Source organism: Pseudonaja textilis, chromosome 14 (genome assembly GCF_049901715.1).
Source record: "Pseudonaja textilis isolate UNSWEBS1 chromosome 14, rPseTex1.2, whole genome shotgun sequence".
Taxonomy (NCBI): Eukaryota; Metazoa; Chordata; class Lepidosauria; order Squamata; family Elapidae; genus Pseudonaja; species Pseudonaja textilis.
This window is the reverse complement of record NC_142003.1, coordinates 6,686,162-6,698,463: the sequence shown is the minus strand read 5'-3', so window position 1 is coordinate 6,698,463 and position 12,302 is coordinate 6,686,162.

Sequence of the window (12,302 nt, the reverse complement as noted above, 5' to 3'; positions counted from 1 at the left end):
ATCTAAAGAAATGTTTGTCGATTAATCACAAAAGGTTTTTCTGTGTGTGTCTGTGTGTTGTCACCTAGGAACAGATAGGCCTGACAGAGAGGCAGTCAACGACAGTCAAGGCAATCTTCAAATCCTTCCTCATCATTGGTTAAAGGATTTTGGGGGATGTTGGGGAAAAAATGCAAAGGAACAAAGGAGACGGCAGCTTCTCCCAATTTGTGTATTTCTTTTTTTATACGATTTCTTAGATGTTTAATTTCTAAATCTCTGGAAAGAGTGTAGAGAAGAGCAACAAAGATGACCAGGAGACTATAGGCTAAACTGTACAATGAAGGATTGAGGGAACTAGTATGTCCAGTTGAATGAAAAGAAGGACTAGCGATGATATGATACCAGCTTTCCAATATCTCAGGGGCTTCCCCAAAGAAGAGGGAGTCAAGCTATTCTCCAAAGCCCCATGAAAGCAGGACAAGAAGAAATGGATGGAAACTAATCAAGGAGAGAAGCAACCTAGAACTAAGGAGACATTTCCTGACCGTAAGAATAATTAATAAGTGGAACAACTTGCCCCCAAAAGCTATGGGTGCTCCAACACTAGAGGTTTTCAAGAAGAGACTGGACAGCCATTTCTCCCGAATGGTATAGGGCAGTGGTCGCCAACCAGTGTGCTGGGGACCACTGATGGTCCATGAGAAAATTTTGGTGGTCTGCAGAGAAATGTCACCCCCCCAAAGCATCCCTGAAAGCAATTAATTCAGGCTGCGCAGGAACACAAGGCTGCGCTGCCCACATGCCCTGTGGGAACACAAGGCTTGTGTCGCTGGCATTGCGAACACCACAAGGTAGTGAGGGGAGGAGGGAAAGGGCGAAGAGGGGGGAACTTGCCCTCACCCCACACACCTGGCCTGGCCACCGGGCTGCTTCCTTCCGCTTCTTTCTTCTTCTGCTTTTGGCTGCACGCAAGGAAAGCAGCCAAAGTCTTTCTGTCTCTCCCCTGAATTCTGCCAGAAATGAGCCTTTGGGGCCCTGCAAGGCCTCCTGCTCCAAGAGGCTGCGCCGGCACGACAAGTCTCTCAGAGACTCATTTCTGGTGGAGTTTGGGGAAGAGAAAGAAAGACTTCTGCTGCTTCTGCTGCTTTCCTTGCACGAAGCCAAAAGTCTCTCTCTCTCTCTCTCTCCCTCTGAGAACAAAGCTGGAGATGGTATCCTGCGATCCCAAATAAATGATCGATCGGTAGGAAAACGGGGTGGGGAGTTTTCCTGCAGACTTTTTGGGAGATTTTCCCAGGGTCTCTGGTCCGCGGGATTTAAAATTATGAGTTTGGTGGTCCCTGAGATCCAAAAGGTTGGTGACCCCTGGTATAGGGTCTCCTCCTTGAGCAGGGATTGGACTAGAAGATCTCCAAGGTCCCTTCCAACTCTATTCTGATTGACTGAAACACAGACAAAGAATAGTATATCAGAATGATACAAGATACAGCTGGAAAAAAAACCATGACTGTTGGTTTCTAAGCAACCGATGCTGTCCTTCCTTTTTTCTTTTTGCTGGAACTAGAGAAGTAACAGAATTTGGTGCATAATGAGATAAGAATTCACATTGTGTTGGCTTTAGAGATGTAGCTTTTGTATTCTCAGGCTGGTGTCCAAATACATTTCCAGCCATCCTCGAGGATGTGGATGTACCCAAGAGATATTTAAGTCGGTTGCACCGGATGCCAGATATTCGTGTGTCCTATCACACATACACACAAATGCCTTTGAAAACCTAGCACACTGGCAGTTTGCCCAAACTGAACTTACCACAAAATCCTCCTGGATAAAATTGTTTAGTTCAGGACGCAATCCTTTGGATCCTTTGCTTCGAAGCTCCAAAAGGTTATAGAGAATCCTACATTTCTGTGCCTTGTTCAAATCCTGATTTTTGCTTGGGGTGTTTTATTTTTAAGGAGACACGATGGCTCAAGGGTTAAAGAGGCTTAGCTTGTCAGCTGGAAAGAGTGAGACCCCAGTGCCTCATGCCAGGGTAAGCTCCCGTCCCTTGCTCCAGCTCCTGCCCACCTAGCAGTTCGAAAGCATGCAAGTGCAAGTAGATAAATAGGTACCACTTTGGTGGAAAGCTAACCGAATTCCGTACACCTCAGCATATAGCCATGCTAGCCACATGATGACTATGGAAAATGTCTTCAGACAACACTGGCTCCTTCAGCCAACAAACAGATGAGCACTGTGCCCTAGAATCTCTCTCTCTCACACACATGCACACACACACACACACACAACTTCTTCAGCTTCAACTACAATAATACACGGGCAGACAATCAAGGCAAACTCAAAGTAAACTGCTTCAAACTCGATTGCAGAAAATACGACTTCAGCAACAGAGTGGTCAATGCCTGGAAACGCCCTAGCCAACTCCATCGTTACAGCCTCAAACCTTCACAGCTTCAACCTCAAACTGTCTACTGTGGACCTCATGCCGTTCCTAAGAGGTCCTTAAAGGGGGCGTGCATACGCACACCAGTGTGCCTACCATCCCGGTCCTGTTGTCCCCATTTATCTGTATTTACTCCCTTCGTTCATGCTTATGTTAATACCCATACTTGTTATCTTGTACATGTTTGACAAAGAAATAAAATAAAATAAATAAATATTTAGGTGAGGAGAAGACGGATCGTTTAGGAGCATCTTCTGGAAATATTGTCAGTAAGAAACCAGGAAGATCGAGCAACATTTGAAGACCATCTGACATCATTCCTCTTTCCCAACAGGCAGAATTATCTGAATTCTAAACATATCCAGCTTTTGTAGTGCGAATGCACCCCCATCATTCCAGATCAGCACAGGAAAAGGACAATGGGGGTGGGGGTGGAGAGAGATTTGGGGAAAAAACCCATAAGAAGGAGAGGGGGAAAAGGAAGGAGGGAGGGAGCGAGGGTGGGAGGAGGGAAGGAAGAAGGGAAGGAAAGAAGGAGGGAGGGAGGGAGGAAGGAGGGAAGGAAGGAAGGAAGGGGGAAGGAGGGAAGAAGGGAGGGAAGGAAGGAAGGAGGGAGGGAGGGAAGGAGGGAGGGAGGAGGACAGAGGGAGGGAGGGGAAGGAAGGAAGGAGGGAGGGAGGAAGGAGGGAGGGAGAGAAGGAAGAAGGGAGGGAAGGAAGGAAGGACGGAGGGAAGAATGGAGGGAGGGAGGGAAGGGAAGAAGGAAGGAAGGAAGGAAGGAAGGACGGAGGGATGGAGGGAAGGAAGGAAGGACAGAGGGAGGGAAGGAAGGAAGGAGGGAGGGAAGGAAGGAAGGAGGGAAGGAAGGAAGGAACGAGGGAGGGAGGGAGGGAGGGAAGGGTTTTTGGTGGAAGGGGAAGAATTGAGAAAAAGAACCACCCCAGAACGGTTCGAAAGGGGAGGGCCGTCTTCCGAAGCATCTGTTCTAACAGCTCATGCACTCAAGAAACCATCACAAGAATCCCGATTTACCAGCGGCCTCCTCTCCAGCTTTGATGGACAGACTTTGTTCTTATTGCCTCCAGTTTTTTCTCTTTTTCTGCTCACGTGTGACTGCCCTACAGCACTCTCACCCCACAAATCACTTTCTCCAAGGTTTCTTATCTGGAGCCTTTGCCGGAAGACAGAAAAGTGTCGGTTGCTTTCTCCTTAATTGACCAAAGCCGATAATGAGCTTTGCTGGTTCATAGGGATTTTCAGCGCTTCCCTCTTCCCTTCCCTCTCCCTCCCTCTCTCCGTCTCGGTCTCTCTTCCTCTGCTGTTTGGAGGCACTGTTGCCCATCTCTGCAAATCACTGTTATTTTGTCATTTGTGTCTAGACGAAGCTATAAGAAAGCGGGGACGGGGAAATAGGATGATTAGATCATAGGATGACAATGTGATGACACTGTAAAGATCTGACGGGCTTGGGGCAGCTTAAAGGGCAGAAGGAGAAGATCAAGTGCCAGCCGATGCTACTGCGTCTCATAAAACGGAGGGGGCCTGGGTGGTGGAAATGCAAACCAGAATCAAACATACATTAGTGGGAGACTTTCCAAGAAAGCCTGGGTAGGATGAAGAAGGCAGTGTGAGACAGCGGGGATACATCAGGGGAAGGAATCTCTTTCTCCTCCTTCTCCCTCTTCTTTTCCTTCTTCTCCCTCTCCCTTCTCCTTCTCCCTTTCCTTCTCCCTCTCTTTGTCCTCCTTCTCCCTCTCTTCTCCTTCCCCCTCTCCTTTCCCTTCTCCTCCTTCTCCCTCTCTTCTCCCTCTCCCTCTCCTTTCCCTTCTTCTCCTTCTCCCTCTCTTCTCCTTCTCCCTCCTTTCTCCTTCTCTTTCTCCCTCTCTTCTCCTTCTCCCTCTCCTTTCCCTTCTCCTTCTCCTTCTCCCTCTCTTCTCCTTCTCCCTCTCCTTTCCCTTCTCCTTCTCCCTCTCTTCTCCTTCTCCCTCTCCTTTCCCTTCTACTCAGAGGTGGGATTCAAAATTTTTAACAACCGGTTCTGTGGGCATGACTTAGGTGGTGGGCGTGGCTTAGTGGTCATGTGACTAGGTGGACATGCCTTGGTGGTCATGTTATTCACTGGATGTGGCCAACTCAATATCATATCGAGGCAGGCATCACCTCGTCTGGCCTCTCATGACTGTGGGGATGCTGCAACAGTCGTAAGTGTGAAAAATGGTCATAAGTCACTTTTTTCAGTGCCATTGTAACTTTGAATGGTCCCTCCACACAAGCAAAGTACCAGCAAAGGAGGGGAAAAAATTCCAGAGAAGTTCCACAGACAGGAAGTCTAGTCCTGCCAAGAATGCAATAAGGGTTAACGGAGAGGCAGTTTCTGTAAGCAACACCAGAATGTTTCCTTCCTGCCTTCCTTACAGGATTAGGCCAGGAATTTCTTCTAACATCCGGTTCTCCGAACTGCTTAGAATGTTAACAACCGGTTTTGGCGAATAGGTGCGAACTGGTAGAATCCCACCCCTGCTTCTACTTCTCCTTATCCCTCTCCTTCTCCTTCTCCCTCTCCTTCTCCCTGTCTTCCTTCTCCCTCTCCCTCTCCTCCTCCTTCTCTCTCTCCTTTCTCCGCTTCTTCTCCTTCTCCCTCTCTTCTCCCTGTCTTTCTTCTCCTTTTCCTTGTCCTCCTCCTCCCTCTCCTCCTCCCTTTCTTCCTTCTGCCTCTCCAATTCCTTCTCTTTGTCCCCCTCTTGTCCTCCTTCCCTTTCCCCTTCCCCTTCTCCTTCTCCTCCTTCTAGAAGATGAACACAGACCAAGAGGTGACGAAGGCACCCAAGGCCTTATCTGTTCCAGTTCTTGAATGACCTGATTCCAACTGGAATCCAGACTCTTGAAAACTGGGGGGGAAAAAGCTGCTTCTAGCAAGCTTCTGGAGAACTCCATTACCTCTCACAAATTTATGGCAAGCACTGTCAAAGTACGGATGACAGCAGGTTTTTTTATTAAAAAAAGAGCCCCTGAAAGACGAGACGCATAATCAATGGGTGGACTCTGGGGAAGCACTCTGTTAAGTAAGAACGTACTCCTACGAAGTTCTGCGATGTAGTACTTTACTGCCAGATACTTTCCATCAATAAAAGACCAGGGCAGTCTTAAGGAATTGTAAAGCAATCGTTGTTCCAGATTAAGATGGTGGCCTCAGGAAGCCCTTCCGAATCAACTCAAATCCCACCGGAATAGAAAGATTCACCGCAAACCTCCCTCTTCTACTTTTGGAGCGCTGGCCAATTTGCAGAGGGTGCAAAAGCCACGGGAAATGCCCTTGTGGTTTAAAAACAAAACGTCCAAGTTTAAGTCCCACAATGCTGTGTGGTGGCAGTGCTCTCCGGCCCTCCATCTCCAGCTTCAAAGGAAACTAGCTCATCCCCACGGCCCGTATCGGTCCTGAGCTACTTTCACATATCTATTTAAGCTATTTGAGTCCCACTAGATTCAATTCACATTTTATATAGAGGGCTGCTTGTGTAAACCTGGATAAATGTAGACAACCTAGATCTGGGCGGGACTGGGGAGGTGGCAGATTAAAAAACGTTTGGGGATTTGTACCAAGAAATTGAATAATGAATTTATTTCATTATTTTTCATATTTTTAATTTTAGAAGGCCAGATGCTGAAGAGGAAACTCAGATACTTTGGCCACCTCATAAGAAGGAAGGACTCACTGGAGAAGAGCCGAATGCTGGGAACCATGGAAGGCAAAAGAAGAAGAAGGGGACTGCGAGAAGGAGGGGGCTGGATGGAGTCCCTGAAGCAGTCGGTGTGAGCTTGGACTGGACTCCGGAGGATGGTAGAGGACAGGAAGGCCTGGAGGAACGTTGTCCTTGGGGTCGCGATGGATTGGTCATGACTTTGAAACTAACAACAACAACAACCAAGAAATTGGTTGGCCGGATTCGAAGCCTTCCTCCCCACCTATTCAACTTTTATCTTATTTTTTTTTTCCCCAAGGCAAATCTGCCTTTCCAAGCAGAGAATAAACGGACCTTCCTTGTCATCGACAAAAAAGGGAAATTGAAACAGCCAAAGAAAATGAACATGTTTAAAATAAATGAAAATAGCTTTGGCTGTCATGAAGGAGGAGTGAGGAAGGGGCAATGCAATATCACAGCTAAGTCCTCCCAGGGATGACCACAATTGCCTTTTCATACATTTTTTTTTTCCTGAGCTCCCATTGAATTTCATTCCTCTCCCTGCCCAATGTTTTCCATTTGCAAGAGATGGCTTTTGTTGACCTGCGGCCTTCTGGCTCTGTGCTTTTCGCCGGAAAGTTTGCAAAGTAGTCAAACTCAAGAGATACAAATCAGTTGGGTGATGGCCCCACCCAACCATACCCCTTAGCCACTCGTACCATCCTCAAAGGCTTGTTTATTACACAAGGAGCCAAAGGCGGTATTCAGCTGGTTCGCACCGGTTCGAGCGTACCGGTAGCAGAAATTTTGAGTAGTTTGGAGAACCGGCCACCTCTGACTGGCCCCGCCCACCTGCTCCCGCCCTTTCCTGTTCTATATTCCCTTGTGCTTTTTTTTAAGATCAGCTGATTCGCATGGCAGAGTGGATTTGCATTGAGAGTGGATTGCCGTGCCTCAGATGAGCTAAACAAACAGCTCACCTCACTAACGCTGACACAGAGGACAGTATTTGAGTGTTGCTCGTGTGTGCAAAATGCTCTCACATAGAACCAGTAGGAAAAAAAAATGTGGAATCCCACCATTGCCAGGAGCCCTGCAAAAATGGCCCAATAATGGAAAGCAAAATAAGACGCCAGTGATGGCTAACTTTTCCGTCCACGCGTGCCAAAAGTGCGTGTGCGCACGCACAGGCACCAACACCCATAAGGCAATGCACACGGGGCCCCACGTTCCCTCCGCATGCGTACACGACCCTCCCTGCATGCCCCGTGACTTTTTGCGTGTACATCTCCCGCATTGTCCCCCCATCCCCCGCACATGGACGGCAGCTACCCAATGCTCAGCTGGTGGGCAGGCGGCACGCACACATGCTCAGTGGACCTGCTTTGGGGCAAGGGCTCACGTGCTGGCGAAGATGGCTCTGCGTGCCACTTCTGGTATTGGTGCCATAGGTTCACCATCATGGCTATAGGCCATCCATCTGGTAAATGCGCAATATTAGTTTTTCTCAGCATGGACATGTATACACCCGAACTAGACCGTGCTGCTTCTCTGCATCATATAATATACATGGGTATATGCATAATTTTTTGTATTTATTTGTTTATTTATTTCGTCTTGTTTATGTGGTGTACATTGCAGGCACTTTGAGAGCTGTATGTAACAAAATGAATGGTTGTAAGCAGTGGTGGGATTCAAATTTTTTTACTACCGGTTCTGTGGGCGTGGCTTGGTGGGCGTGGCAGGGGAAGGATACTGCAAAGTCCCCATTCCCTCTCCACCCCACTAACCTGCTTTCCAGCTCTGTTCTGTGCAGGGCAACCAAAGGAGACCCAGCCAATCAGCTGGGACTCAATGGGAAGCGGAGAATAGATGGGGTCGGCGGGGCCAGTCAGAGGTGGGATTTGCCGGTTCTCCGAACTGTTCAGAATTTCCGCTACTGGTTCTCCGGAACGGGTCAGAACCTGCGGAATATACCACCTCCGCTTTACAGTATATCATATACTTAACAAACCATATACTTAGTAACCTTTCAAGGAGGAAGTTTATTAACAAGTTTAACAAGAGTCTTCTAACAAGAGTTAGAATTAACAAGAGTCTTCTCTTTCTATTGGAAGTCCTTTCAAGATGGAGAGAGGAGGACAGTGAGAGAACAGCTGCACACAATGTCATTCACGCCCTGAGTTTGCATAGCTTCCAAGCAGCAAGGAGAACCTGAAGCAAAGATTACATTGGGCCTTAAACAAAACACACACACACACACACACAAACACACACACACACACACACAAAAACCCAATTCTCTAAAGATTGATTTCAATGCCCATCACGCCTACAGGAAGCGTGTGGCCGGTATTCATAAAGAGTCTGGCAAAGTCAATCAATGACTTTGAACTTCATTAGTTTGCTAGTTAAACAATCAAGCTTTCCGCTTCAGCGCTCCCCACCCCCACCCCCCCTTTGCCTCAAGGGGTAAGGGAGATTTCCAGATGTCTTCTTCTAGATTCTGGAGAGGCGAACTGCCTGGTTAGGATTCAAAGAAGAGCTGATCTCTTAGGAATTTCACCTGCATCCATTTCCTTCCTGGCTCTCCTTTTCTGTCTGATCGTCCTGCTCCTCGCAGCTTCAGTACGTTGACTTGAATAAAACAGTTATTAAAAAAGGGCAGAACGGAATGTTTCATCCATGTTTTCCGAAGAGGAGCAATTATCCTATAGTTTCTCAGATTTGAGGTTCTTGATTGGCTGGTTAGCCTATTGACCGGGTCTATGATCTTCCGTTGTAGCCATTTTGTGAAAGAACCGATAACAGACATTCAACCTTCCAGATGTGTCCATTATTAAGCCCTTTGATTTATTGATTTGTTGCTCTTAAAATTTCCTGAGCTTCAGTTGATCATCTAAATGAGAATTCAACTGATGTGGTAATCAGATGAGAATCGGTTACCAGGAGGATCTAAGAACTGAATTCAGGATCTTCTCCAAAGTTCTCCATTAATGTCAACTCATAAAACATTCCTACACCTGTTTTCAAGTTGCCATAAACAATGAGGATAGGGACCTGAAGGAGCAGTACAGCCGTTTAAAACCAGAAGGACATTCCACCCTTATCTTAAAAAGATTGTAGCTAGGCTACCGGATCTTCTGCCCCCCAAAATCTTTCATTGGATAATGTGATTGATGACACCCAGCCCGTGAACGTGCTTTGTTGGAGAATCTGATTTATGATACATTCAGTGGGGAGGGGGGAAAGAGGGTCACAGGTAAATTACATATGCCAGAATTGGTTTCATGTGGGTTAGTGCTGGTCATGTTGCTCCTAATAAATATTTTGAATTTTTTTAAAGCTTGGCTCAAGGCTCATGATTTAATTAGGGCAATCGCCGGAACCTTGACAATTAGAACTATAGAAGCTTCCCTAACTTCAGAGTAGTGCAGAGGACACCAATTTATCATCAACAATTAGTTACCTGATTTAAATCAAAACAAAACAAAACACAGCAAGAATGGTCTACTGCTGTAGGTCAGTGTTCCCAACTTCTCCAAGGATACTCAAATCATCCATGGTAGGGTTACTAAAATGAAAGTGACTGTTTCTGAAATATAGTTCAAAAACTCAGCGGATTGTTTATTTTGATACTTTACAAAACTTGATGCCATCTAGGTTTTGGTCGAATCGGGCAGATGGGATCACCTCAAATCCAAGACAGTATACTTTTAAGAAAGATTCAGGAGAATCAGAGAACTGTTGGAGCTGATGAAGGATCATGGTTAGCCTTGAGCAGAAAGGGTTGGGAAGACTATGAGAGCATTTTTCAAATATTTGAAATGAAGGATCAAGATTTCTTCTCCAAGCAAAACTCATGGTTTCAAACTTGTAGGGAGCCATGGAAACAAGGATCTAGAGGTGGTCTCCTCCCAGAATATATCCATTTGGAGACTAGACAGCCTTCTGACTAGGATATGGTGTAGGGCCTGCCGCTTGGGCGAGGAGTTGGATTAGATGACCTATAAGGTCCGTTCCAACTCTGATTATCTGTTATCTGATATTTTAATTTGGATTCCTGCATGAATCGAGTGGTTGGACTTGTGGCCCGAATCAAGTTTTCTAATTCAAGCTTTTGTCAGGTGTGAAGAGTCAGGACCAGAGGTGGTATTCAGCAGGTTGTGACCAGTTCTGGAGAACTGGTAGAGGAAATTTTGAGTAGTTCAGAGAACCGGCCAATACGACCTCTGGCTGGAGATTTTATAGTATCCTTCCTCTGCCACGCCCACCAAGCTATGCCCACAGAACTGGAAATTCAATTTTTTTTTACAGAAATTAAAAAAAAAATGAATCCCACCACTGGTCAGGACCACAAGTTAAATTACAGTTAATCTGATTTATTACTAATGCCTAAACATCAGGATCTAGTCAACTAATGGTTAGCACTAAATTGATGCTAGACAAGAGTCCACAGAATTCAAGATGAGGTGGACTTGGATTGCTTACGGGAATTCTAGGCTGATTACTTGCTTGACTCCACCCACCCAAACTCTGCCTGCTCTTTTACTACATCTTTCTGCTTATAGGATTTTAATTTGTTCATCTAGAAATCCAGGTAGACCTCTAAGACCTTTGAATGAAGACCACAAGGCTGTGCGATGATGCTGCATTCTTCTCTGTGGCATATCCAGGAGTCAACTGCTCCGTACAAGGCATTCATAATCCATCTTTCTTGAACAGGGTTTTAATTATTGAGGATTTCAATATATAATTGTTTTAATATTTAATGGCTATTTCAAAAGCTCTGGGTTTATATTTTTACTGTAAACCCCTAAGAAACACAGAGAGTCGGCATTCTAAAAAGTTGAAGCAAATCACAACCACATGCCAGCTGAACAGAAATTCTGCAAAAAGAGCAACATGGTGTCGCTTGTTGCATCTGGTGGCATCCTTCTCACATTCAGTTTGGGTTGAGATCTCATCTCAATCATGGTGTCAAGCCCCAGGGAAATCGAAAGATCCAGGTAGTTCAAATGAGATTTATTGCAAGCATATGCTTTCTAAGAGAATAAGAGAGTTGGAAGAGACCTTGGAGGTCTTCTAGTCCAACCCCCTTGCTCAGGCAGGAGACCTTGAAATACCATTTCAGACAAATGGTTGACTAATCTCTTCTTACAAACCTCCAGTGATGGAGCAACCACAACTTCTGGAGGCAACTTGTTCCACTGGTTAATTGTACTCATTGTTAGGAAATTTCTCCTTAGTTGTAGGTTGCTTCTCTTCTGGAATAGTTTCCATCCATTGCTTCTTGTCCTGCTTCTGGGGCTTTGGAGAATAGGTGGACCCCCTCTTCTTTGGGGCAGCTCCTCAGAAACTGGAAGACGGCTATCATGTCACCCCAGCCATTATTTTCATTAAACTAGACATACCCAATTTCTGTAACTGTTCTACAAGAATCTGAACTACTAATGGCCAAAGTAAAGTGGTAGTAGATAAGTGTCAAAGGAATTCAAGGTGGACTCAATGTAGATCTTTTGTGGGGCAAAGAGACTCGAGACTGATGATGCATTTGACCTCTCCCTCTGTGATGACCCAGGGCGGGATACAAAATAACACAGTCATAAAAAACAGGTAAATCCTCTTTTATTCCTTCCATTTGCCTCCAAGCTTCAAATATCCTTGACTGGAGACAAAAAAAACCTCCCACATGAACAGTTACAAGAAGGAGGAAATGCCTTTTAAACTAAAAATGCCTATAAATTATAAAGAGTACAAAACAACACAAACCAGGCAAGATAAGGGCTTGAAGACATCCACAGATATCAGAACGCACCTTGGGAAGGACGCCAAACTCAGAGAGGAACAATAAACTAAAGATATTTCCACGCTTTGTTTCCAGCACTCGCCCGTACGCATGTCCATCCTCTTATCCAGTTGTCACAGCTGCAGCCCATGAAGGGGATCGAGGCCCTTTCCTCCCCCGTAGACCACGCCATTCACATTTCTCCCTTATCCTCTCCTCCTTGCATGCCTTAGGATGGAGAGGGGATGGGATGGAGAGGGGATGGGCCTGGGTCTTCCTCTGACTGCCCAGCCGGCCTCTGCCCTTCCCCAGCCTCCTCCCCAACCTCCAGAGCCACACTTCCACACTTCCTCCTCTCCCCCAGAGTCAGTCTCCAACAGGAGCATCACACACACACACACACACACAC